This window comes from Pristiophorus japonicus, chromosome 2 (assembly GCF_044704955.1).
Source record: "Pristiophorus japonicus isolate sPriJap1 chromosome 2, sPriJap1.hap1, whole genome shotgun sequence".
Classification (NCBI taxonomy): domain Eukaryota; kingdom Metazoa; phylum Chordata; class Chondrichthyes; family Pristiophoridae; genus Pristiophorus; species Pristiophorus japonicus.
The window spans coordinates 361,579,691-361,607,303 of NC_091978.1; the positions used below are offsets into that span (position 1 = coordinate 361,579,691).

At 44.8% G+C, this 27,613-nt stretch overlaps 1 protein-coding gene across 1 annotated transcript in view; it reads left to right on the forward strand.

Moving 5' to 3' along the window:
• The window catches only part of ccser1 (coiled-coil serine-rich protein 1), a 1,720,263-nt gene that overhangs the window by 131,132 nt on the left and 1,561,518 nt on the right, over positions 1-27,613 (forward strand). The gene's annotated exons all lie outside the window — the stretch shown is intronic.

Below are 27,613 nucleotides of genomic sequence, written 5' to 3' on the forward strand. Positions count from 1 at the left end.
CCCATTAAATGTAACTTGTGCTGGTGGCATTGTTCTCCACGACAAAATAGGGAGGGGAAAAAAAAAAGTAAGTGTTGCCTTATCGTGCACTGAGGGCTTCGCAGCGAATGACTTACTCTTGAAGCGGAGTCGCTTTTGTTGGTAAACGTGGCAACCAAGGCCCCCCCCCACCCCCCCCAGCCTCCCAAACTGTCACGAGATAAATTGCCAGTTAATCTGTTCTGGTGGTAGTTGAGGGATAACTATTGGCCAGGAGACTGGGAATGCTGCACTGCTTCGAATACTGCTGTGGGTTTTTTTGATGCCCTCCCTATAAAATAAGCTGTGGAAAAGAGCATCTGGAATTTTGACACACAATGCTTTGCAGCAACACCGAAAGTAAAACGGCCATAAAATAGTAATAAAGCAAGAGACTTGGTTTTTGAATGTCTGGTACATGTAGCGGGTGACATGTTGGGAAATAACTGCAAATCTGATGAAATCATGACCGTAATGGGAGCCAGTAAATTTGGGATTGCCACAGGAATGCAGAAAACCACGTGAAAAGATCTGCAATGTGGGTGATTTCAACCTAACCCACTGGGCGGAAAACCCTGGGGCTGGGGTGGAACGCCTATTCAAATAACTGTTCCCATTAACTGGAATAATCTAAGCTGTGGATACCAACAGCTTATTGTGCTCTGATTTGGGGTCGATGCACCAGTGAGACAATGAGCAAAGAGCAAAGAGCAACCCTTTCCCAACCTCCAGGCCCACAAGTGTCAAACGGGACCAGTCGACGGGTAACAGATCCAAGTGGAATTCGGGACTGAGTTGCCTGAACTTGGTGCCTCACAGTTGGGATGCACTCGCTCTATCTGTCGCTAGAGGCAGAATACTGCTCTTCAACCTCGCAAAACGGCAGAAGATCAGTGCAAACACTCGTCTGGTTGCCTGTCATTATTGGCTGCATTTATGTTGTGTGAGACACTGGCTGTTATGTATTTAACCCCTTGTAACCTGTATCACACCACCACCAGAGGGCCTACCTGTTGGAGTCCCAAGGGATCCCAGCATCCCTTGGGAGCACAGTATACAAGTAGGCCACCCACGAGGTATCTGCACTCTGGAGTCGCAATAAAGGAGCTAAGCTCACACTTGCTCATTCTACACAGTACTCCGTTTCATCCTTTATTATGAGCACACCACTGGTGAGCCCTGATCTTGTGTTAAGCCACCATTGGTAGCTGGGCCATCAACCATCTTGGCCCTAATTATTGGAATTCCCTCCGTAAACCCTCCCCTCCTCCTTTTTACGACCCACCTTCAAACCTACCTCTGACCAAGCTTTTGGTCACCTGTTCTCATACCCCCTACTCTGACGCGGTGTCAACTTTCATCTGCTTTATGCTGTATAAATGCAAGTTTTTGAAAAAAAATTTGTTCTTGGGATGGGGGCGTCGCTGGCAAGGCCAGCAATTGTTGCCCTTGAGAAAGTGGTGGTGAAGTGTTATGTATGCAATAACTGAGTACTGTTTAACTGAACAAGGTACAACCTTGACTCTCTTTATTACAGCCCAAAGTGCCTGACTCTCAAAATGGCTGGCCTTTTATACCAGAGCAGCACCATGTGTGTGCTGCCCAGTGGCCTCCAACAATGACGCCATCTGGTGGCTACAAACAGCTTGTACAGACATGACATGAAGCTACGCCCACAGTGCTGTGAGGGAGGGAGTTCCAGGATTTTGACCCAGCGACGATGAAGGAACGGCCGATATATTTCCAAGTCAGGATGGCGTGCGACTTGGAGGGGAACTTGGAGGTGATGGCGCTCCCATGCGCCTGCTGCCCTTGTCCTTCTAGGTGGTAGAGGTTGCGGGTTTGGGAGGTGCTGCCGAAGAAGCCTTGGTGAGTTGCTGCAGTGCATCCTGTAGATGGTACACTGTGTGCTGGTGGTGGAGGGAGTGAATGTTAATTTACCGCCTGCCTTATCGAATCCGCTCCGTGTACATTCAGCTTGTAGCTGACTGTACGAGACCTATGCTGACGGCCAGCTCAATTAGTAAGAGAACAGCTTCAAAGCCAGGTTGTACTTAATGTCGCTCTTAATTCTCTCTGGTAATAATATCCACCTTTTAATAACCATCTTCCTGTTGGGTTATCGGAAAGCGGAAATGTCTAGTCTGGTTTTAATTTACTACCACTGCTGACCACTAAATCACTTACCCATTAGCATAGGAGTGACTTGTTTACCGAAGAATTTATTATTGCTCCCAGCCATTCCAATGAAGTTTTTAAAAACATTTTATCCAAATATGGTTTCACGCACTGCCAAGCTGCCTGCAAAGGCGTAGAGCAAGTCCCCCACGGACCAAGATGTGCCGTGTTTTCTTGGAATAAGGATTAAATTGCGTAACGAAGTACAGCTACTTCATAAAATGTTTCATAACATTTTTTTATTAAAAAGATAAGTCATCCGCATCGGTTTTAACTTTTAAACCTTTTTTTTAATATTGTGTGAGACATTTGCTGGCACCAGTGGCTCCCGATACATGGGTCTTGTGTCGCCCCACCATGAGCAGCCTTCTAGCCCTGAGCTCTGGAATTCCCTCCTTGAACCCCTCCACCTTTCCCCTAAGTCGCTCCTTTAAAAGCTGCTATTTTGACCAAGCTTCTGGTCACCCGTCCTATGCCGAGACACCATTCAGTATCTTTGTTATTTGTTGACTGGGCTAGTGTCTCCTAATTTTGATTTAAAGGTGTGACGCTGCCCGTTGATTAACGTAAGGTTAGTTTAAACCCCGTAGCAGATGTTATTTGTAATGTTTTTGATTATGTTTGCTCAAAGTGAGAAGAGGAGAATTATTCTTGTTGCCTGCCTTGCACCTGATTCACGAGTGAAGCATACCATCAAGTGGCAGTTACCTAGATGCCTCCCAGTGTATCAGCACTAGTATAACGTGCTGGAGCTGGGGGCGGCCTGGGGTGCACTGTCCATATTCTATGGACAGCAACACAAGCTGCTCCAAGATTAATGCGCTCGCCTACACTGCGATCTCTGAAAACCAGGGAGAGAGGACCTGAGGGAGGGAGGAGGTCAGCAGGAATATGTGTGTGTGCGTGCTAGGCCCATACAACAGAGCCTGGTCTCCAATCGTCTTGGGTCCCCTTGCCATTGGTCCAAGACCTTGCTCTGTCAAACCCGTGTGGCAGCTGGTGTGCAACGGCCACCCCACGTTAAAGGAATTCACATGCAGGCATCTTCCAGCCTTTAAAATGAAGCTCGGGACCTGGCCTGCATTGGGTCTCGTCAGTCACCTTCAAACTCATTTTGCTGTGGAAGCAAGTCATTCTCGGCTCCGGGGGACTGCCTAATGAAGAAGCAGAATGTATGTCGGGATTAGTCTGAGCAGGAAGTGGGGCACAGTCCCTCACCGAGTTGAATAATAGATCATCCTCCAGCTTTTATTTATTCCACAGGTTTAAAAAAAATTTATATTTAACCCACTTTATTACATTGTAGGAGCTCTGATGGGTTATTGTGTGAACTTAAGTCGATAAATTGGTACTCTTTTTCTCTCCTCTTATTTTCTGCATGATTTATTCTTTTTGGTAGAAGTTATGCTGCAGCTCTACTAAACCCTGGTTAGACCACACCTGCAGTTCTGGGCACCACATCTCAGCAATGATATTTTGACCTTGGAGGGAGTGCAGGTTTACCGGAAAGATACCTGGACTCCAAGGGTTAATTTACCAGGCGAGATTACACAAACTAGGGTTGTATTCCCTGCAATTAAGATGGTTAAGTGGTGATTTAATGGAAGTTTTCAGGATATTAAGGGGAACTGATGGGGTAGATGGAGAGAAGCTATTTCTGCTGGTTGGGGAGTCTCTGACTGGGGCCATAATCTAAAAATGAGAGCCAGGCCTTTCGGGAGTGAAATTAGATAAACACTTCTGCATGCAAAGGGTGGCAAAAGTTTTGAACTCTCTTCTGCAAATGGCAGTTGATGCTAGATCAATTAATTTTAAATCCGAGATTGATAGATTTTTGTTAACCAAAGGTATTAAGGGATATGGGGCAACGGCTGATGTACGAAGTTAAGTCACAGATCAGTTGTGATCTCATTGAATGGCAAAACAGGCTCTAAAGGATCTACTCCTGTTCCTGTGGACTTTTAGTGAGATGAGTTGATGAATTTATAGCCTAGATTATTTTCTGACTTCAAGGGAAGCATCATTTGTAGTTGAGCACCCATGCACACAGTTCTGTAACAGAACAAAGAGGGTTCAGGATTAGAGGGGCTCGGGGGTTTACATACACAAATCTTTGAAGGTGACGGGACACATTGAGGAGAAGGCGGTTCAAAAAGCATAAATGATCCTGGGTTTTATAAATAGAGGCACGGAGTACAAAAGCAAGGAAGTTCAGCCAAAGCATTATAAATCACTGGTTAGGCCACAGCTGGTGCATTGTGTCCAATTCTGGCCACCGCACTTTAGGAAGGATGTGAAGGCCTGGGAGAGGGTGTAGAGAAGATTTACTAGAATAATCCCAAGGATTAGGGACTTCAGTTATATGAAGACGCCAGAGAAGCTGGGATTGTTCTCTGTGGAACAGAGAAGGTTAGGGGGGAGATTTACTTTGAGGCATTCAAAATTATGTGGGGTTTTGATAGTGAATAAGGAGAAACTGTTTCCAGTGGCAGGAGGGTCGGTAACCAGATGACAGATTTAAGATAATTGGCAAAAGAACCAGAGAGGGGGATGAGGAGAATTTTATTTATGACGCAAGTTACGATGATCTGGAATGCACTGCCTGAAAATGTGGTGGCTGCAGATTCAGTGGTAGCTTTCAAAAGAAAATTGGATAAGCACTTGAAAAAGAGAAATTTGCAGGCTATGGGGAAAGAGCAGGGGAGTGGGACTAATTGGGTAGCTCTTTCAAAAGAGCCGGCACGGACTTGATGGGCCGAATGGCCTCCTTCTGTGCTGTTATATATGCAGACTATAGATATACTCTCTGTGTAGTCACTGTATCGTTGCATAAGATGGAGACTTGTTACCTGATGTACTATCAATAAGGTTTAAACTGTGTATATACATGCTGGCACCACTAGAGGGTGCAACTGGTGGAGACTGGCATTTCCTGCCCCTGTGGCAGAGGCTGTCCACCAGAGGGCACTTCAGTGGGAAGCCTGAGGGTCACCTGCATTGGTGTGCAGGGCCCAGTATAAAAGGCTGCCCACCATGCTTGTGCCTCACTCTGGAGTTACGAATAAAGGACCAAGGTCACGACAATTTGAGTATAACACATTGCCTCGTGGAGTCATTCATAAGTACATTACAGACATAACGTGCTGTATGATTTTTAATGAATCGGGCCTTGGTCATATGTGAGGTAAATAATCAGTTACGTTCAGGTGTGTATCTAGCTTTAGAAGGCTAAAAAGAATAACCTGTGTTCAGTTGTGTTGGAGTATAAGCATCAAATTATTGTAAGTGATAACAGCGCATAGTTAACCCACTTGTGCGACTTTCCTTGGTCCACTACTTCAACAACAACAACAACAACAACAACTTGTATTTATATATCGCCTTTACCATAGTGAAATTTCCCAAGCTGCTTCACAGGAGTATTATGCGATAACGCCAAGTCGCATAAGTACAAATGAGCTCAACTGACCAAAAGCTTGGTCAAAGAAGTAGGTTTTCAGGAGGGTCTTAAACGAGGAAGGAGAGGTTTAAGCAGAGTTCGAGAGCTTGAGACCTAGGCAACAGAAGGCACGGCCACCGATGGTTGAGCGATTTATAATCAGGGAACAGAGACACAAAGCCACTGATGACACCTAGACCTACCTTTGTCAGCACCCTTGAATCCCTGGTCATTTCTGCGTGCCTAGCTACTTGGTGAGAATATCAAGTTCGTACCTGAACGTGACAGCATAATTTTCCGTTCCTTCCACAATCGCTGGATCTTTGTCCCTGACTGCACCCTCCTACCTTGCCGCTCGCTCAGACTGCGCTTGATGATGAGCAGCCTTCCAGAATCCAAAAACCTATCGATCTCTGCCTTGAATATACTCGACGACTGAGCCTCCACGGCCCTCAGTGGCAGAGAATTCCAGAGATACACCGCCCTCTGAGTGAGGAAGTTTCTCCTCATCTCCGTCCTAAATGGCCGACCCCTTATCCTGAGACACCGGTTCGAGACTCCTCCGCTTTTGGTCACCTGCGCTAATTTCTCCTTGTGCGGCACGGTGTCAAATTTTTAATCTCGTAATACTCTTGTGAAGCGCTTTGGGACGTTTCACTATGTTAAAGGCGCTATATAAATGTTGTTGTTGTTGTTGTTGTAATTGGGAGCTCCACACAACTACAGGGCTCAGACTCCGGACTTTGATCCTTCTCTGGTAGCTCCAGGCAGTGTGCATCACCCCACTGCTGCTTTTACAGGGAATGGTGTTTCCAACTGTGTGAGGGCAGAAATTCCATTTTGATTCTGTCTGAGTGACGGCGTGAAGAATTTTGGTTTAATTAACAGAATTCCGAAGGTGTGAGGATTACACCTGCCAAATTGCACACACCAGGGATGCTTGAAGAAGGTCCTTTCAGTAGTTGGAGCCAAGAGATGTTGGAATAGAAGCAGTGCAATGAAAAATGCAGGAGCGTTGGACTCGTGTCCAAAAGAACAGAGCTCGAATCCCACCCGACTTGACATTTGCTGGCCCGAATTGCCAGCTTGCACTGTGCGTTGCATTGTCTAGTTTTTTTCCTTTTTTCTTCTTTCACTTATTTTTAGTTGCAGAAGAATAAGCCCCAGAAGTAAAACTGATGGTCTCAAATCTAACGTACCACAGATGTGCAGTGCTGGTCCGATCTCATTATCCAGCATGCAAAAAACACAACATTGATTGCATTTTTAACACTAGGAGCAGTGGGAGGTTTGCACTCCATTGATCACTCTCGCTCTCGCTCCTTGCCCCAGGTGCCTACCTGCCTCCATGCTCTTGCACAGCACAGCATGAAGACAGCAGAGATAGCAGCAGCCATATTTTCACACAATTATCAACCTCCCTCCCTCCCCCCCTCCGCACTGATTTATTCTCCTTCCAGAGAAGTACGGTCTCGTCCTCCCTCAGTAATCTGTCTAAGGTAGCAGGGTCCTCATCAACGCGTTTATGTGTTGATGTATCTTGGAAAATTAACTTGCCTTCAATCTGCGGAGAAATATTTCTGCACCGGTCCACTTTAAATCACTCGTAGAGTCACTTGACAGTCAACAGATGTCCTGCAGTAATTGAAACACAGTTCTCCCAATGGAGAAATTTGGAAATAATTGCTTTTCGTATCGCACCGGAGTATATTTTTAAAAAAATAAATAAAGGAAAGACCTTTCAATGTAATGTTAATTCACCAGGACAGCGATCGGCAGTTTAAATCACATCCCGCTGAGATACAATCCAGCAGTGTATTCCCTTCTGTTTTTTGGATGAGTCATTAAACCAAGCCGGAGTCTGGCCTCTTCAGGCAGATGTAAAAGATCCCACCGCGCTATTTGAAAAGGACAAGAGAGTTCTCCCGACATCGTGGCCAGCAGTATTCAACACTATTAATGAAAATAAATTCACATAGACTCTAGTAAAGTAAGAGAGACAACTTTATTGCTCACAGAGCTCTGGGAGAAGAGTTGAGGTCCCGCGACCTGTGAGCACCTTCTCCTCGAGTGCCTTGTGCCGCGGGGTTATAAGCAGTTTACAGGGAGCGGAATACAATCATTTAAATTCATTTACATACAACCAATCAATCCATATGGCAACGCAATTAATTTACATACAACTTTTTAGTCCTAGTGATACCTGATAGCATGGCGCGAGTTTGGGGGCCCTTCCTCTGTATCTTCTTTTGTGGTTAGTTATTCTGTTGCAAAGCTTTCTATGAAACAGTGGCCTGCACCTGGCCAGGAGTTACTTGTTGCTGCAGAGTTCGTATCAGGGACAGCAGATAGGCTTCTTGGTACAAAGTTCATTCAGTGGTGGCTTACCCCATCTTGCTTTGCTGTGTCTGAAAATCCACTCCAACAAACACCACCAAAATTAGATTATCTGGTCGGTCTTCTCTCCTGCTGTTTATTTGAGTCTTGCTGTGCGCAAATCGGCTGCTGCATTTGGCTGCTGAGCAGTGACTGCACTTCGAAAGTAATTCATTTACTGCGAAGCACATGCTGAGGACGTTGTAACGCGCTTGTGTACATACTCACGGGTTTGTAGAGCCGTTGCATTGTGAGTGGCTTAGCCAGTTACGTGATGTTCACGACTCAATAAAACCCCAGCCAGTTGGGTCCAGGTCATCTGCGATGAGGTATGCAGTTGTGAGCCTGGTGGATGAAAACTGATCATGTGTAGTGTGATTGTTAAACCTTTTGCTAATCAACCAACTAGTTCTTAATTGCAATATGTTGCTATGAATTATTTAGCAAAGAACCCATGAAGCAAATGCATTAGACGTGAACGCCGCCATTTAAATGCAAGTCCTTTCCTTGGTATACCACTAAATGCTGCAGGTGGTCGCGTTTGTTCCAACGATGATGATGGCGAAAGCTGGGAGCTGTTTGTCTGCACTCTCATTGGAAGTGGCGTTTCGAGTGGCAGAATCTTAAAAGACAAAGTTAAGTAACCGAAGAACAAAAATGATAGAATCCAATTAGTCGATCTCCCGTGGTGTTACAGACAGTCGACCTATTTGAATTTTTCACTTCAAGCACAGTTAGTGTGGAAGATAATGGAACCAATGGTTGTGGGGAGGGGGGGGGAGGTGAGGTGAGGCAGTCTTGCTCAGTGGGGTGTCCCATACTTCAGCTCAATGGAAGACTCCTGCTGCTCGCTTGGAAAATTCATGCATTCTCATTAGAAAGAAAAGAAAGATTTGCATTTATGCGGCGCCTTTCACAACCTCCAGGCGTCCCAAGGTGCTTTACGGCCAGTGAAGTACTTTCTTTGAAATCTAGTCACTGTTGTAATGTGGGAAATGCGGTAGCCAATTAACGCACAGCAAGCTCCCATGCAGCAACGTCCTCAGCGACTGGAGTGCATCATCACCCCTCCAGGGTATAGAATATTAATTTAATTTAAGTTTTCTTTTAATTAAATTTACAGTCTTTTGGTTGTGCCCCTTTAAGAAGGGGGCACGTGCTGATCTTTCATAGGCCAGCAGGAAGAGTCAGCAATGTGCTAATGACCAGATAATCTGTTTTTGTTATCTTGATTGAGGGATAAATATTGGCCAGGACACCGGGGATAACTCCCCTGCTCTTCTTCGAAACAGTGCCATGAGATCTTTTACGTCCACCTGAGAGAGCAGACGGGGCCTCGGTTTGACGTCTCATCCGAAAGACGGCACCTCCGACAGTGCAGCACTCCCTCAGCACTGCACTGGAGTGCCCCGATTTTTACCTGAAAGGCTGGTGTTTAGGATTGTGTGTTTAGTGAGCGGCAATCGTTTATGTATCATTGCAACCAATGGTCATGTTACAGAACCGCTCAGAGGTACAATAGCTTTAGCATATTGAGACGACTCACTATGTTTAATTTACGATGGATGGGATTACATTTGTGTCAATGTGGTGACCCATAATGTTCTACCTCGGGGCATGGGGTGCTGAGAGTACTATCACTGACACAAAGCTGGCACCTTGGAATTCTTTAATTTGATTCAGCAGTAAATCCACCAATCGACATGTTGCAGTCAAACTCCTCTACTATCACCGTGCTCGAGACGTTTGGATATGAGTTGTGCACTGGCTGTGCAAGAAATGCTGAGAATCTTTTATGTTAACTGATGTCCGTGTAGCTGCGATAGATTAATTTCAATGAAAAAAGTTAAATGCAGTTTGTTTGCCAAGTGATTACTGTATGTAACTTTTGTAGTGACCAGTGATATCGTTCCAGGAGGATTTAAAATAAAAAGTCATTCATGGGAAGTGGGCGTTGCTGGCATTTATTGCCTTTGAGAAGGTGGTGAGCCGTCATTTCAGAGAGCAGTTAAGATCAACCACAGTCTGGGTCTGGAGTCACATATAGGCGAGATCGAGCAGCTTTACCTTCCTTAAATGGTATCAGTGAACCAGATGGGTTTTTAACGACAATCCGGTAGTTTCATGGTCACCATTACTGAGGCAAGCTTTTAATTCCAGATTTATTTAGTTAACTGAATTTAAATTCCCCAGCTGCCGTGGTGGGATTTGAACTCATGTCTCTGGATCATTAGTCCAAGCCTCTGGATTATTAGCCCAGTAACATAACCACTACCTTACCCCTATAAGGAGAATACGTGTAACACAAAGTTATAAGCCGTCCAAATACTGTGTGACATGACGAAGATGCATGGAGCACAATAAATAGAAGGATTCTTGAAGTATACCTTGGCCCCTAGTTTCAGGAAAGGTATTGGTTTCAAGTTACTAGTTCAAAGAATGGAATACAATAGATGACCAACAATTACACACTTGAAATAAAAGTCGACAGTGCCGCAAATGTTCAGCAGGTTGGGCAGCATCTGTGGAGGGTGAAAACAAGTTAGCATTTCAGCTTTTCGTCAGAATTGGAAGGTGTTACAGATTCACAGCTTTTCAGCAAGTGCATACTTAACCCTTTAGTGATGAAGTCTGTCTTGTCCCAGTGAGGCAGGCTATGTTTTAATGAGTAACTAACTTTTACTTATAAATATAATTTTTAGCTTTTGTTAACATCACAATTGTCATCACTTCTTCCCTTTTTTTACATCCGGATTGCTCCCAATGTCAATCATCATCATTATCGGCAGTCCCTCGGAATCGAGGAAGACTTGCTTCCACGCTAAAAGTGAGTTCTCAGGTGACTGAACAGTCCAATACGGGAATTACAGTCTCTGTCGCAGGTGGGACGGACAGTGGTTGAAGGAAAGGGAGGGTGGTACTGGTTTGCCGCACGCTCCTTCCGCTGTCTGCGCTTGCTTTCTGCATGCTCTTGGCGACGAGACTTGAAGTGCTCAGCGCCCTCCCAAATGCACTTCCTCCATTTTGGGTGGTCTTGGGTCAGGGACTCCTAGGTGTCGGTGGGGATGTTGCACTTTATCAAGGAGGCTTTGACGGTGTCCTTGAAACGTTTCCTCTGCCTACCTGGGGCTTGCTTGCCGTGTAGGAGTTCAGAGTAGAGCGCTTGCTTTGGGAGTCTCGTGTCGGGCATGCAGACAATGTGACCCACCCAGCGGAGCTGGTCAAGTGTGGTCAGTGCTTCGATGCTGGTGATGTTGGCCTGAGCAAGAACACTGATGTTGGTGCATCTATCCTCCCAATGGGTTTGCCGGATCTTGCGGAGGCAGCGTTGGTGGTACTTCTCCAGCGCTTTGAGATGTCTGCTGTATATGGTCCACGCCTCTGAGCCGTACAGGAGAGCGTGTATCACTACTGCCCTTAGACCATAAGCTTGGTGCCAGATTTGAGGTAGTATCAAAGGTGCAAACACCCACCGTTTGGAAGCACCAAAATAAACTTAACCTGATCTGCTGGTGATGGCAAATAGAAACCGTGCACACCCTTTGACCAGAGATGGCTTGCACTCTCAGCCCAGTGTACCAGACATTGATGTGTCTTTGCGCATTGTTGGCCTGAAAGTAATTCCTTCTACGCCGGTGGAGGTTCGCCATTGCTCTTGTGCCATGTCCAGCTGAGTGCAGACGGGGCCTCGGTTTAAACATTTCACCGGAAAGACTGCACCTTCGACAATGCAGCATTCCCTCGGCACTGCACTGGGTGTGCCAGCCTAGATTTACGTGCTCAAGTCTCTGGAATGGGACTTAAACCCACAACCTTCTGACTCTGAGTCAAGAGTGCTAACCACTGAGCCACAATTGGCACATAGAGCAATGAGTGTTATGAGCTGTAGTAGGATGGGGACAAAGTGACCAGACAGGACGGGGCATGGGAGAAAAACTTCAACTCCAGATACGTGAAGCTAAGGACATCTTTACCTCTGGTCACTGGATTGGAGACACAAGTGGGGCTTTCGAGCGCTGTTATAATTAAAGGGTTAATAATGGATCTCGGAACTAAAACAAGCTGAAATTGGCTTTTGTAGTGGTGAACTTTACAAGCTGTGTAACCTGAGGACAATTACAATTGGTAAACTGTTGAACCACAGGAGGCCCAGAGGGGAAGTTAAACCGGGCAAGGGGTCAAAAGTGACACGTTGGAGAAATTCCATTTGGTATGAGACATAGACCAATGATTGTGTGACATGAAAGGGAATTAGTTAATCAACAATTAACAAGCGGGCTTTGGGCCAATTAAATGGCATAGGGGAGGTGTGCACAAGGCTGACTTGCATCATTAAGTGTACAAAAGGTTGCTTGGAACTTTGTATCATTGGAGGCCTGGCTACAGACAATCAGCAGGCAAGCTCCCGACAGGTAAAAAAATAAAGACTCTTTGAATCCAGACTTGGTGTTGTGTTTATTTTAAATACTCCACTACAGAGACTGTTCTGGTTCCTCCATTGCATCCATCAAATATTCCTTCCAGCAGTATATTAAATTCTGTTTTGAACGTCAGCACTTCCATAACTTTTTTATTTATTGACTGGATGTGGACACCGGTAGCAAGACCAGCATTTATTGCCCATCCCTAATTGGGACTTGAACCTACAACCGACTGACTCTGAGGCGAGGGTGATACCAACTCAACTTTGTCCTGGACTGCAATTATTCAGCACAAAGTTTAATTTTCTTTTGGGGCATGGGATGCGTGCGTGTACAAATTGATTGTCGTGCACTGTACTTGGTAATAAATTAGATGTTAAGTAATGCTAAAATGTTTTCATGTATCATAGAAACGTAGAAAATAGGTGCAGTAGTAGGCCCTTCGAGCCTGCACCACCATTCAATATGATCATGGCTGATTATTTTTGCAACTTCAGTACCCCATTCCTGCTTTCTCTCCATACCCCTTGATCCCTTTAGCCGTAAGGGCCACATCGAACTCCCTTTTGAATATATCTAACGAACTGGCCTCAACAACTTTGGTAGAGAATTCCACAGGTTCACAATTCTCTGAGTGAAGAAGTTTCTCCTCATCTCGGTCCTAAATGGCTTGCCTCTTATCATTAGACTGTGACGTCTGGTTCTGGACTTCCCCAACATCGGGAACATTCTTCCTGAATCTAACCTGTCTAATCCCGTCAGAATTTTTTATGTTTCTCATTCCCCTCTCATTCTTCTAAATTCTAGTGAATATAAGCCTAGTCGATCCAATCTTTCTTCATATGTCAGTCCTGTCATCCCGTCGCCTTGCATCGCCTTCCAAGTGATGTTGAAGCCCATTTCTTGGCTCATCTCTGTACTGCTCATGTAGAAATATTCAGGCTCCCCTTAATTGTGGTGCTGAGCAAGTGAGTCAAGTTTTTTTTTAACCTTATGTCACTTGTTTTACACTTGGGTTCTACATGATTACCATTCACCCAGGGGAGATAGTATTAATGATTGAGTATAGCTAATCAGTAATGGTATGGACCTGTGATGTGACTCATGAAGGGCTTTATTTTCTCTTCTGTTATATTTGAAACATGATCATAGGCAGTCCCTCGAAATGAGGATGACCTGCTTCCACGCCAAAAAAGGATGAGTTCACAGGTGTTTCGATGAAGGACCTAATATTCCAGGTCCCGAACCACATATTGAAGGGTGGAAGATGCCTGTGCGTGGATTTTTTAACGTGTGGTAGCCGTTACATACCAGCCACCACACGGGCTCGACAGAGCAAGGTCTTGGTCCAGTGGCAAGGATTAACCAAGATGACTGGAGACCAGCTCTACTGCATGGACCTAATGCGCGCACATATCGCAGTGTGGGCTGGCCCGTGCTGTCCCTGGGCCCTCGCCTCTTCTGGCCCTGAACTCTCGCCTCTCCTGGGCCCCGATCACGTCCCTCTACAATCTCTCACCGCTCCTTCGCCCCGACCTCGCCGCTCCTGCTGTACCTGCCCACGGTCCAATCATCGACCTGGACCTATATTTGAGAATACAAGTATTGGATCCCGTGCAGATCGTAGAAAATATCTGGCCAGTAGGACAGGAATGGGGTTGACACAAATTCTGATGGTAGTCTCTTTCGTCGTAAAGCCGAATAACACCTAGAATGGAGTGAAGGCTGCATATAAAGTGAAGTGGACTCGTGGGAATAGTTTCAAAATACTTGAACAGATGTCAACTCCAAGACCTGGGGCGGAATTTTCCATTCCTTCACTACAAACAAGGAAGAAAATCGGTATGCAAATTAAATACACAAGGCATAGACTGTCGGGTGTGGCTCAGTGGATGGCTCGCTCATCTCCGAGTCCAAAGGTCGTGGGTTCAAATCTCACTCCAGGGACTTGAGCGCAGAAATCTAGACTGACCCTCCCAGTGCAGTGCTGAGGGGGGTGCTGCACTGTCGGAGGTACTGTCGTTCAGATCAGATTTTAAACCGAGGCCCCGTCTGCTATCTCAGGTAGACGTGAAAAATCCCACAGCGCTATTTTGAAGAAGAGCAGGGGAGTTATCCCCGGTGTCCTGGGCCAATATTTATCCCTCTATCAACATAACATAAACAGATTTATCTGGTCATTATCATGTTGCTGTTTGTGGGATCTTGCTGTGTGCTGTCACGTTTCCCACATTACAACAGTGACTGCACTTCAAAAGTACTTCATTGGTTGTAAAGTGTTTTGGGACATTGAGATCGTGAAAGGCGCTATATAAATGCAGGGGTTTGGGTGATTCCGGTGCATATTACGGCTGTTTTGAGTGTTTCTTTTCCCCGGGCTTCCACTCAACTCATTTGCATATCGACTATCGCCCAAAAGAGCCAATTAAATTTTTTGGAGACTGCTCAAAGTCCGGCAAACAAACGCCATTAGCGGAAAATTGCCATGGTGTTTGTTGTGATCTGGGGACGTGGCCAGTTTCCTGGGCAGGGCCTGCTTCTAGCGCAATGTTTTTTTAAAACTAACGCAAAATATCGCATTGCCTCGAGTTACGCTTAACGCAACGCGCAGAACATTTTGTGGGATTTTTTTTGTGCCGTTCTGCCGATACCGGGGAAGTTGTGGTGAAAAAACCCAGCAGTAATGAGCAGAAACTCTACCTCAAACTCCTATCTTCTTCCGTCCAAACAATATTTTTTTCTCTCGATTTGCTTCTGCACCATTACAAAGTCTGCAAAATATGAGCTTGCTTATGGGTAAGGTCGGTAAGACAAGTCCACAGACACTAAATGGAAAGTTCCAGGGTGGGTCAATTTCTGGATTAGCCAGTATTAGCCTGCTTTGAAAACTGCAGAGCTTATTAGTTTTGAAGTGTTCGACCTCATCTGGCTTTATATACTTAATAGCTATTTTTCTTGAAACGTTTTGCGTCAGGAGACATAGTCGGCAATCTGGCAACTGAATCATTTTTGGAGGTGGTGTCATTCATTCAGCCCTTGTGCCCAAACCTGGCCCAACAACCATTTCACGATGGGCTCTACAAGGCTTTTTATCACCAATTTATACTGCATTGTTTGGCGTTAGGAGGGAAAGCCTTTTGAAAGAAATATTCAATTTTCTAGTCTGTGGCTTTCACTCCAAGCTCCTTTTTTGTAAAATAAGGAAGTTGTGTTGGCCTTTACCCAATACTCAACAATCGCTTCTAACAATGAGTTTGGGTGAAAACTTGGAACATTTGGAAAACTAGTCCAATTTTGGCACAATTTGTTGCTGGATCATCAATTGCGCCCAACACAGAAACTCTACCCTAGTGACCCTAAAATATGGGCCAGTTAAAGCACCGCTGAATTCGGCACCCATTTCCTTTTAATGCCTTGAGTACAAGTTTTCTGCGACAAGGTAATTTAGTCATTGGCACAGAAGGAGGCCATTCGGCCCATCGAGTCCTTGCCGGATTTGGTTCCTTTCCTTTTAATTGGCATATATCCCCTATTGTTTAGTGCTCCGCTGACCTTCCCTGGCAGGACCCTGAGGCCTCTGAGTCCTGCAAGAGTGCCGGTGGGGAGTGCTGAATTGTTCATGCTTCCTAGTTATGCCCAAAGTTTCAGCCCTACTGGGAAAACGTGCTACGTCAATGATGAAAGATCACCAGTTATACTCGCATGTTTAGTCTGGAAGAGTCCGTGTTCCACGTTTTTACTGAGTGTGCGAGGTTGCAGCCTCTGTTCCATTATTTCAAGGGGCTGCTCCTCAAATTCTGGTTGCACTTCAGTCACACACTCCTGATCTTTGGGCACCCTGTGCGGAGGGGAGCGGGCAGGTCCGAGAGCCTCCTTGTAGGACTGCTCCTGGGCACGGCCAAGGGGGCCATCAGCCAGTCCAGGCAGAGGGCGGTCGAGGGGGTCGTTCAGCCCGACTGCCTGCCTCTCTTCTGTGGTTACATCGAGCCAGGGTATCACTGGAAATGGAGCACGTGGTGTCCACCGGTATGCTCGTGGCCTTCCATGAGAGGTGGGCACTGGAATGCATCATCACCCCCGGCAACCTAATTTTAATTTGAACCACTTAATGTCTAAAATTTAATTTGTTTAAGTTTGTCGGTTTTAGTGCCCCTCCCTTTAATCAGGGTGTACTTGATTTAATGATTTATTGTTTTACAGGTGCAACTAAAATAGTTGTAGAGCTGTTGAGTTGGGAGTGGCTTAGCCAATCACGTGATGTTCACAAGACTCAATAAAACCCCAGCCAGTTGGGTTCGGGGGATCCATGATGAAGCAGGTGGTTGTGAGCCTGGTGGATGAACTGGTAATGTGTAGTGTGATTGTTGAACCTTTGCTAATAAGCCAACTAGTTCTTAATAGCAATGTGTTGCTATGAATTCTTAAGCAAAGAAGTCATGAAGCAAATACATTACAGCGGGTATGCAACTGAGACTGAGCCAGACCCAAGGCACGTCTCCAGTGTTCTTCCTTGGACCTGGACCAGGGCAGTCTCCTCTTAATGTTGCAGCCCCTGCAAGGTGGTGACGGGCACATACCTCCCCCACCCAGTTAATGTGGGTTAAGAGGTTGTGGAAACTTGGGCAAACTCTGAAAATAATGGATTCTTTGAGGCAGAACAGGGAGAAAGTCTCTGAAAGTTGGTTCCTGTTCTGAGTGAAGGGAAGTTAGCCAGAACAGCAACAGCATGGCTACATCCAGGACTAGGAAAGACCATTGCCAGCCATCTGGCTCGTACCAGCATCTATGAAAGATCATCTCACGGTATCTCTCTCGAAGTTTCTGTTCCAATCTGAACCGCTGCCCATTCCTTGAACTCCAGGCAAACAACATTTTGTAATATCTACGGTAAGGATCAAAGAAAGACAAATATAATTCTAGCATAGCTTTAGAATAAGAGTTGCAAAGGATGTTATTTTCTATCTTGCAAGAAGCTAGTAAAGTACAACAATTAGAATTTATTTAAAAACAAATGTTTGTAACTGCTAGTTTTCACATGTTCAATTACTGTTTTGTAAAATTGTTGGCATTTAAAGCCCCAAACCAGGAACACATTCACCACATGCAGTGTAAAGTAGTTCAATTTAAATTGCCTGTCGCCTTCCCTCTTTGAGACTCTGTCCTCTTTATTTTCGACTCTGTGACTCCATTAAACCAATTGACCTTTATCTTGTCTCCAGGATAGGCTCGTGAATATTTCATTAAGATCCCCCCCCCCTCAAACATTCTCTTCTCCGGTGTAAACATTCCCAGCTTCTGCAGGCTCTCCTGATAAAATAGCTGCCAAATCCCAGCTTTCAATTTATCTGTCCTTTGCTGCCCTCTCTCCCTCTCTCCAATTGCTAGATGTCTTTTTCATAATACGGGAGTCAGATCAGTGCTCCGTACAAACTTGGGGATAGAAATTCATCTTGTGCGATAGCTGATGTGATGCCATTGACTGCAGTGGAACTGAATCACAGGCAGTACGTATAATGGACAGCCAATTCCACTGTGCCCATATTTGAATAAGCCGAATTTCTACCCCTCAGCATCACATGCTGAAATTTGTGCTCTCTTCCTCTGGGTTCCTCTGGGTGCCCAAAATCCTATTTGCTGTCTTGATGTTGCCAAACACTGTCCTGATTGATTCAGTGGTCCGTCCGCTTCAAAGCCCTCTCCAGTCGTCATCATCATCATCGGCAGTCCCTCGGAATCAAGGAAGACTTGCTTCCACTCTGAAAATGAGTTCTTTGGTGGCTGAACAGTCCAATACGAGAACCACAGTCCCTGTCACAGGTGGGACAGACAGTCGTTGAGGGAAGGGGTGGGTGGGACTGGTTTGCCGCACGCTCCTTCCGCTGCCTGTGCTTGTTTTCTACATGCTCTCGGTGCTCAGCGCCCTCCCGGATGCGCTTCCTCCACTTAGGGCGGTCTTTGGCCAGGGACTCCCAGGTATCGGTGGGGAAAATAATACCATTTGCCTTCTAACACTGTTTAATATTGTTTCCCAATCTTATGATTTTACATTTGTTCACATTAAATGACATTGAGATCACAAAATGTCAGTCCAGCTTCCCAATCTTCTATATTTGATCGGTCTGTTCCATGTTCCTGGCAGTCCTTCCCAGTTTAGTGTCATCTGCAGACTTGTGTTAGAATAAAAGTGTTAATGATGAAAATTGATTGTGTATGTATAAATGTTAAAAGTGTAGATTATATGGAAAGGCCTGTTTGTGTTGAAACAAAATGAAAGCCCAGTTTTCCAGCATGGGTTGAGTTTTGAAAGAAACAAAATGGAAGCCCACAGAGCTGCTGCATAGGTTTTGTGTATTGGAAAGCCATTTAAGCTAATCAAGAGATGGCTGAGACAGGCCGGACAACCACATGTGTGAGGAGAACCAATAAGGAACTGCCCTGGAACCAAGGTCCAAACCTGAGTCTTTCTGAGGAACAATGGTTTGAGAGGTACAAAGAACTCAGCCAAAGACTTTTCTCTTTCTGCTGGCCACATGGCACAAGACCTCCTGTTGAAGACCAGCCAAAACAGCAAGTCGTATGTTCAAACCAGCCAGCCAAAGGGAAGTAACGTATATCACTCTTTATTATAACCTCATTGTATCTGTTGTAACTAAGGTGGATAGAAACATAGAAAATAGGTGCAGGAGTAGGCCATTTGGCCCTTCGAGCCTGCACCACCATTCAATAAGATCATGGCTGATCATTCACCTCAGTACCCCTTATCATGGCTGATCATTCACCTCAGTACCCCTTTCCTGCTTTCTCTCCATACCCCTTGATCCTTTAGCAGTAAGGGCCATATCTAACTCCCTCTTGAATATATCCAATGAATTGGCATCAACAACTCTCTGCGGTAGAGAATTCCACAGGTTCACAACTCTCTGAGTGAAGAAGTTTCTCCTCATCTCGGTCCTAAATGGCTTAAACCTCATCCTTAGACTGTGTCCCCTGGTTCTGGACTTCCCCAGCATCGGGAACATTCTTCCTGCATCTAACCTGTCCAATCCCGTCAGAATTTTATCTGTTTCTATGAGATCCCCTCTCATTCTTCTAAACTGCAGTGAATACAGGTCCAGTCGATCCAATCTCTCCTGTGCATGTGTGTGTGTTTTTTTAACAAACTGTTCCAATTGTTTTAAAAGAATTGATTCATTGTCAAATTTAATGCCAGAGATTTATAAAGCTTACACTTGGGAGAGTTTTTGTTCTCCCCACTCCAAGTAATTTTTCTCTCTCTCTCTTATAACCAGCAACAGCTCCAGTACTGATCCCTGAGGCACTCCACTAGTTACCTCCTCCCATGCCAGCTCAGCTCTGCACGCAGTCACCCTTTGTTTCCTGTGTTTCAGCAAATGCTCAATCCATTTTGGAAGGATTCCACCTTCCAACCTTGTGGTCAAATCTCGTATGCTGAAATCTAAATAAACAATATCCATTAAGTTCTCCCTGGCCACAAGTTTTGTTATCTCTTCCAAGAACTCCCATGAAATTGGTGCAGTTATGATCTCCCCCCTGTAAAGTGCTGCTGGGCTGCCTCATAGTTTGTTATTTCTACAGGTGGTTCATTATTTGTTCCTTCAGGATGTCCTGCAGCCCTTTCCCTACAATAGAGACCAGGATGTTTAGTTCTCTGGGTTAAATCTTGCCCATTTTTATAGATGGGGTCATTTCCTTCTCCAGTCCAGGCAACCTGCATCTGGTCGAGGCACAGCATGAGAAGACCATCGACTAGTCTCCTGCTTGTGGGAATTTAGAGTTATAGGGACGCAAACAATAGTCAGGAATTTTGCAGGCAACCATTGCCATGAAAGTGGGTCAAAGCCTGTGTAAAAAAATTAATACATCCAGAAATGTCGTATTAAGCATTTGTAGTGAAACTTACTGATTAGTAGTTCTACCTTCTAGATTTTTTTTGTACTTGAAAACCTTCTGCTTATTCCAAACATTATTATTTATATCCTCACTTTAACCACGTTGGTCTCCATTGTCCTTTTTTAAAAAAAAAATATATATATATATTAGTTTGACCAGAATGAATTTTGATTGTCGCCTAGCCAACATTTTCTAATTGGTTTCCACTTTTCCAATGGCGATCTTCCAACCATTATCGTGTGCCATTTAACTTTTTTTTTTAAACTAATTTTGCATTCACTTCAATTGTCTTTCAAAATCCCATATTGTTCTCTTGTTCTCTTTCCATATAGTTCAGCTCCAATGATATGATCAATGAATCTAAGAGGCTCTTCTGTCTGGGTGATTGCTGACTATTAGGTCTGCGCTCCTCTAATTCTGCCCACTTGAGCATCCCTGATTACAATCATTTAACCATTGGTGGCCGTGCCTTCTGTTGCCTAGGCCCCAAGCACTGGAACTTCCTGCCTAAACCTCTCTATCTCTCTTTCCTCCTTCAAGACACTCTTTTTAAAACCTACCTCTTTGACCAAGCTTTTGGTCGTTCGTGCTAATTTATACTTGTGTGGCTAGGGTGTCAAATTTTTAAATCTCATACTCCAGTGAAGTGCCTTGGAACATTTCACTGCGTTAAAGGTGCTATATAAATAGTTGTTGTTGTTCTTTGTTGCCTTTTCGACAAACCGTGTGAGAAAGCAATACAGCAGACACCTCAAACTGCTGGAGAAATACCACCAACGATGTCTCCGCGAGATCTTGCAAATCCCCTGGGAGGACAGACGCACCAATGTCAGTGTTCTCGATCAGGCCAACATCCCCAGCATCGAAGCACTGACCACACTCTACCAGCTCCGTTGGGCGGGCCACATTGTCCGCATGCCCGACACAAGACTCCCAAAGCAAGCGCCCCACTCTGACCTCCTACGAGGCAACGTTTCAAGGACGCTCTCAAAAGCCTCCTTGATAAAGTGCAACATCCCCACGGACACCTGGGAGTCCCTGGCCAAAGATCGCCCTAAGTGGAGGAGGAGCATCTGGGAGGACGCTGAGCACCTCGTGTCTCGTCGACGAGAGCATGCAGAAAACAAGCGCAGGCAGCTGAAGAAGCGTGCGGCAAACCTGTCCCACCCTCACTTTCCTCCAACCACTGTCTGTCCCACCTGTGACAGAGACTGTAATTCCCGTATTGGACTGTTCAGTCACTTGAAAACTCGCTTTAAGGGGAAGCAAGTCTTCCTCGATTTCGAGGGACTGCCTATGATGATGATGATGATGATGCAACACCTGAAAGACGTACACATTGTTCCTTGCTGCGTTTCCAGTCAGTATCTGGGCAGTTGAAGCCCACCCATGACTCATGAGACAAACTGAAAAGGTTTGCAATGCACAGCAGGTCTGTCGGCATCCATAAACAGTACAGGCCCAGTGAGATGGTTCGGGTGTGTCGCTTGTCGTCATCTCTGACTAAAGGGTACACACCCAAAACGACACAACCTTCCCTTTTTCTTTACAGATGTGGATTAACCTTTTTATTTGCAGCATTTTAATGTTTTTTCAATCAGATTTCAACTATTTTCAGTTTTTTCCTTTTTTTACTTGCCCCGTGATTAATTATCCGACCGTGTTACAGTTCTCCGGCCCAGTCGAGGTCAAGAACAGAAAGCAATCGTTGCCACCTTCCCTTCAGTATCTCTGACTGCCATCCACACAGTCTCTCCTGTATCGGAGTTGAGTTTCTCACCCCATATCTTCTCCATCACAAATAATGCCTACTTCCCGACGTTGCAACAGTGACTACACTTCAAAAAGTGCTTAATTGGCTGTAAACTGATTTGGGATGTCTGGAAGTCGTGAAAGGCGCTATATAAATGCAAGTCTTGTATCTTTCTGCTTCTACCTGCGTAATATTGCTAGTCCCCTCCTCCCCCATCCCCTCGTTTCCATTGTATTACAATTTTCCTTCAGGAAGCATGATTCCATTTTTGCAAAGTTAATTTGCGTGTTCGTTTCATTCTGTACAAATACTTAGCGTTACTTTTTAAAAAGAATGTTGCCATGACACCTGTTGTAATTTCCACCGATAGAAGTACAGGACGAAATGTAAAACTTGCCTGCAGAGCTATATAGATATTGAAAATGCTGAGGAGTTTCCAAATTCCTGATTGTGTAAAAATTACAAAAACAATTTTCTGGGCAAACCACAGACCTTGTTTTCAAACTCCACATTCTTGTGTGATTAGGGCAGTAACTTTGATTTCCTACCCTCCAACTCCTAGTTCAAATGGTGCGCTTGGAGCAAAGTTAAGAATGTAACTGGTCCGGGATGAAGAATGTGTATTGCGATGTTAGATTAAGATCATGGAGTTTCTGCTTAATTATGTTCAGGGAAAACCAGGTAAATCTTTCTGACCTTGAAATTACCCCATGAGCCAATCATTTAACATGCTTTATCTGAAATACATCACTCATGCTATTTTAATCTGTTGTTAACTCACTTAATTGAAACAGGTTAATGGCTCCCAATAAATTGGCGGAGAGAAAGAGAGCGAAGGGTTTCTGATGCCGTTGAGCATTTGTCTGGTATTACTGTGTGGCATCATTTCAAAGCACATTTGATTATTCCCTTCTTGTATATTTTACCGATTATTATGAAGCCGTAATCAGGACATGAAGAAGCAATAAGTCTGGAGCAATAAGCAATAAAAAAAAAGGAAGAATTGGATTTATATAGCACCTTTCACGACCAATGATTATCTCCAAAGCACTTTACAGCCAATGTAGTCACTGTTGTAATGTGGGAAAAGCGACAGCCGATTTGTGCACAGCAAGCTCCCACAAACAGCAATGTGATAACGACCAGATAATCTGTTTCTGTTGTTTTTGATTGAGGGACAAATATTGGCCAGGGCACCGGGGATAACTCCCTTCTCTTTTTCGAAATAGTGCCATGGGATCTTTTACGTGCACCTGAGAGGGCAGACAGGGCCTCAGTTTAACGTCTCATCCGAAAGATGGCACCTCCGACAGTGCAGCGCTCCTTCAGCACTGCACTTGGAATGTCGGCCTAGATTTTTGCATTCAAGTCTCTGGAGTGGGTCTTGAACCCACAACCTTCTGACTCAGAGGTGAGAGTGCTACCCACTGAGCCACAGCTGACACCGAATATTATACATGGTTTATTGAAGCTGCGGGCACATTAACAACTTTCATCTATATCGTGCCTTTAATGTAGAAAAAGCATCCTAGGGTACTTCAGAGTAGTGTAGTCAGACAGAAATGGCTGCCGAGCCAAGCGAGGAGATATTGATAGGAGTGACCAAAAGCATGATCAAAGAGGTGGGTTTTAGGGAGGGTCCTAACAGAGGGGAGGGAGGCGGAGAGATTTAGCGACAGAACCCAGAGCATGAGCAGAGAGAACTGAAGGCACGGCTGACAGTGGTTTGGAACAGTTCTTATTTGCTATCTTTCTCGTAACCTCTTTGCAAAAGTTGCAAGAGATTTATAAAGAACCGTCGTTCATTAGTAATAATGTGATGTTCTAATCAATGCATTAATAATTGCCAAAGCTTTACAATGACTTCGATAAGAGAAGAGCACTCCTTGCATTTGTTCCATTACTTCGACATGAGCTCTACTAAAAGATTACAATTCCTTGGGATTTGTGAGAAGCTTCGGGAAATAAAACAAAGGAGCATCTTCCCATTGTTACTCTTCAGAAACATTGCAACCTTTGGCAATGGCTATAATTTAAGGCTTGGCTGTGGATCACGGCACATCTGCGCACACTCCCTGTAGAAAGGTTCCACTGGGATTTCAGGAAGAATGGACTAATCAATGTGTGGGCAGGTTGATGGTAATAGTAACCCTCCCCTATCATTTTCCAATGAGTTTTCCCTAATTTTCTCTCCTTTCTTTGCTTTGCTTTGCTTTCTTTCTTTTCTTTTCTTTTCTTTCTTTCCTTCCTAACCTCCTTGGGGTGCATGTTTGATGAACATGAATCCGGCAGCTATAATTCTTGTCTTCTCCTAATCCTGAACAAGACAATTTCTCCAGCGGTTGCAGCCGCGATGGCAACCTGAAGGGGGTACCATTTGTAGAGCGACGCCCAAGGTTGAAGATTGCGAAATAAACCCGTGAGGAGGACTGGAGAAAAACGATCTCTGTGGGCAATGTTCCTATGCACTTGTGGGCTGTTGAAGCCATGGCAAATGCAAAGTGCTTGGCAGAGATTTAACCTAGTACGTACAATAGTTGAAAATAAATTCTTGGGCTAAATTAGATGGGCCACCAGCTCTTTGGGGAGGGGACCCTCGCTAAGTTCATTGGTTTGACAGTGCTCCTTTTGTGTGTGTTTTTTTTATATATAAGGAAGAGCCCACAATGATCTACCTCATCAAGCTACAGCTTGGCATGTACCGCCATTTGTTTAGTTTTAAGATTATTGGGTGAGGTCCATATGCTGTTCCTCTTGAGAACACAGGCGCTCCAGTAATTAAACAGCCAGTGCCTGCACTCCCATTGAAGGACTGTTTTACTCTCTGTGTGAAGAGTTGATGAACAGTTCCCCCTGGACTATGTTTCCTGCAGATTAGGTGCCCGCACAGTTCAGGCTATTAAGCCGAGAAAGCTGGCAAACATTCAGTGTTCTATTCAGGGAGGTTTATTTTGTTGTTGCTGTAATTAACAGCACGTGAACCTCAGCATTTACACACAACGAGACTTGTCTCGTGGAGTGATGCAGAATTAAGGTCAATGACGCTGACTTACAGACCCCACAAGCCATATAGCCAGTCAGATATTGATCAGACATTACTTCCTGCACTGGGATAGATACCGATGGTCGTAATAATCTGCAAAGTTAATGACTATAGATTTTTTGGCAACGGGCTCACTGTGTAACAGAATCGTTGAGAATTTAAAATTCTCATCCCTGACAAATCCCTCCATGGCCTCGCCCCTCCCTGTCTCTAATATCCTGCAACTCTCCGAGATCTCTGCACTCCTCCAATTCGGGCCTCTGCTGTATGCCTGATTTTTATCACTGCATTATTCGCGGCCGTGTCTTCAGCTGCCTGAGCTCTGCAATTCTCTCCCGAAACGCCTCTCTCCTCCCTTAAAGTCACTTCTTAAAACCCACCTCTCTGACCAAGCTTTAGTTCACCTGTCCTAATATCTCATGTGGCTCGGTGCCAAATTTTTTCTAATAACGCTTCTGTGAAGTGCCTTGGGATGTTTCTACTACGTTGAAGGTGCTATATAAATGCAAGTTGTTGCAGATCTGAGTTTTCTGCCACTTTCATGTCTAAACCACAACATATTGATGGAAAAAAAGTGGCAGGATGTAAGCCCTAATGGTGATGCAGAACATTCCTGTTTTTTTTAGAGCTAATCATCTAGACCTGTGCTGTTCTGATGATGGGTCTATGTAATATAGAGCTCCATCTAGTGGACTACTGTGGTAATGCAACTGCTGCTGTAAATACAATAAAAGTCACAGGATGTATTGGAGCCATCTTGTAGTCTGTGTGTTTGTGGTGTAAAGAATATATTAGTCTGCACCTGAAACGTCGCCTGTTTGCTCCAGAGATGCTGTCTGACCTGCCGAGTAGTTCCACCATTTTCTGTTTTTGATTCTCGAACTGTCCCCTATCAGATCAACAACTTGCATTCATGCCGTCCCTCTAATGGACAAGAGGCCTCAATGCGCTTCACAGGGGAAAATGAGCAAAAGCTGGGTGAAGGAGATGCTCTGAGAAGGCTCCGAAAGGTGAGGGATGGTGGTAAAGACGTGAATCGGGATTGGGGAGGGAGTTCCAGAGCAGGGGTGTGGTAGCTCAATGAAGGTGGAGCTTAGGAAGCACAGCATGAGAACCAGGTGATGCAGGAGGGGACACATGCCTGGTCAAGAGCATAACAACCAAATATTAATCTAGTTAGGAACAATGTACTGAATTTATTGATGGACTTCAGTGTGAAAGAAAAGTGAATGTAATTCCTCTTGTAATCAGGAAAATAATTGTTTGATGTTACTTTTCATAAAGACTGATTCACGTGATGTAGAATTAAAAAAACAAAACTGATGAAATTTGCGCGCTCTCCCAACATCGCAGCACTCGGGCAATGTCCGTAGGCAGAGCTGCATCTTCTAACAACTGCAACTTGCAATTGTTATATATGCAGACTATAGATATACTCTGTGTGGTCACTGTATAGTTGCATAAGATGGAGACTTGTTACTTGATGTACTATCAATAAGGCTTACATTGTGTATACACTATGCTGGCACCACTAGAGGGTGCAACTGGTGGAGACCGGGGTTTTCTGCCCCGGTGGCAGGGGCTGTCCACCAGAGGGCACTGCGGTGGGAGACCTGAGGGTCACCTGAATAGGTGTGCAGGGCCCAGTATAAAAGGCTGCTCACCATGCTTGTCCTTCACTCTGGAGTTACGTATAAAGGACCAAAGCCACTACAGTTTGAGTACAACACATTGCCTCGTGGAGTCATTCATAAATGCATTACAGACATAACAGCAATCATGTGGAAAATGTGAACAGCATGATGAATAATTGCCTCTTTTTACCTCCAGTATTTTGCACTGCAGATTATGCGGACTATCGATCATGTTCTGTTCACCTGAAAAGGTGAACCATGCCGTGCAGTCAGACCATTCAGGCTAAAACTAATAGTTCAATTTATTTACAGTTATAACTGCGCAGAAACACACAGGTGCACGCCTGGCCTGTTTATTGCTTATAACGGAGTGTGACAATTTTGAAAAAAAAATCACTGCCGGAATAGGATGCGTTTTTTGCAGTTGATGCTGAGGCATGTTGATGATCCCTGAAATGGGAACAGCTCCAACATCCTTTACCTGAATGAGCACCAGAACATCATTTATTAGTTTCGGAGCAGTTGTTAAAAACAGTCCAATAATAGAGTCTGAAATCTTGGGCTTCTTTCCAGAGTCTTTTAAGTGAGTTTCTGCTAAGCTGTTGGCAAAACCCTGTAAAGCATCTGCTTTCCGGAAACTGGCCGTGCGAAACGGGAAAATGAAGATTATAAAGGAAAGCAATTCCTTTTTACTCTTCTTTCGGGCATCCGAAAAGCAAATCAAAGGGATCCTTTCTCAGTAGTTAGGCAAATGACACGTTAATCATTCCTACAACTTGAGTAGATGAGGGGTGAACAGCTGCCTCTTGGTTGTCCAATGAGGTGTTTTCTCTGGACCCC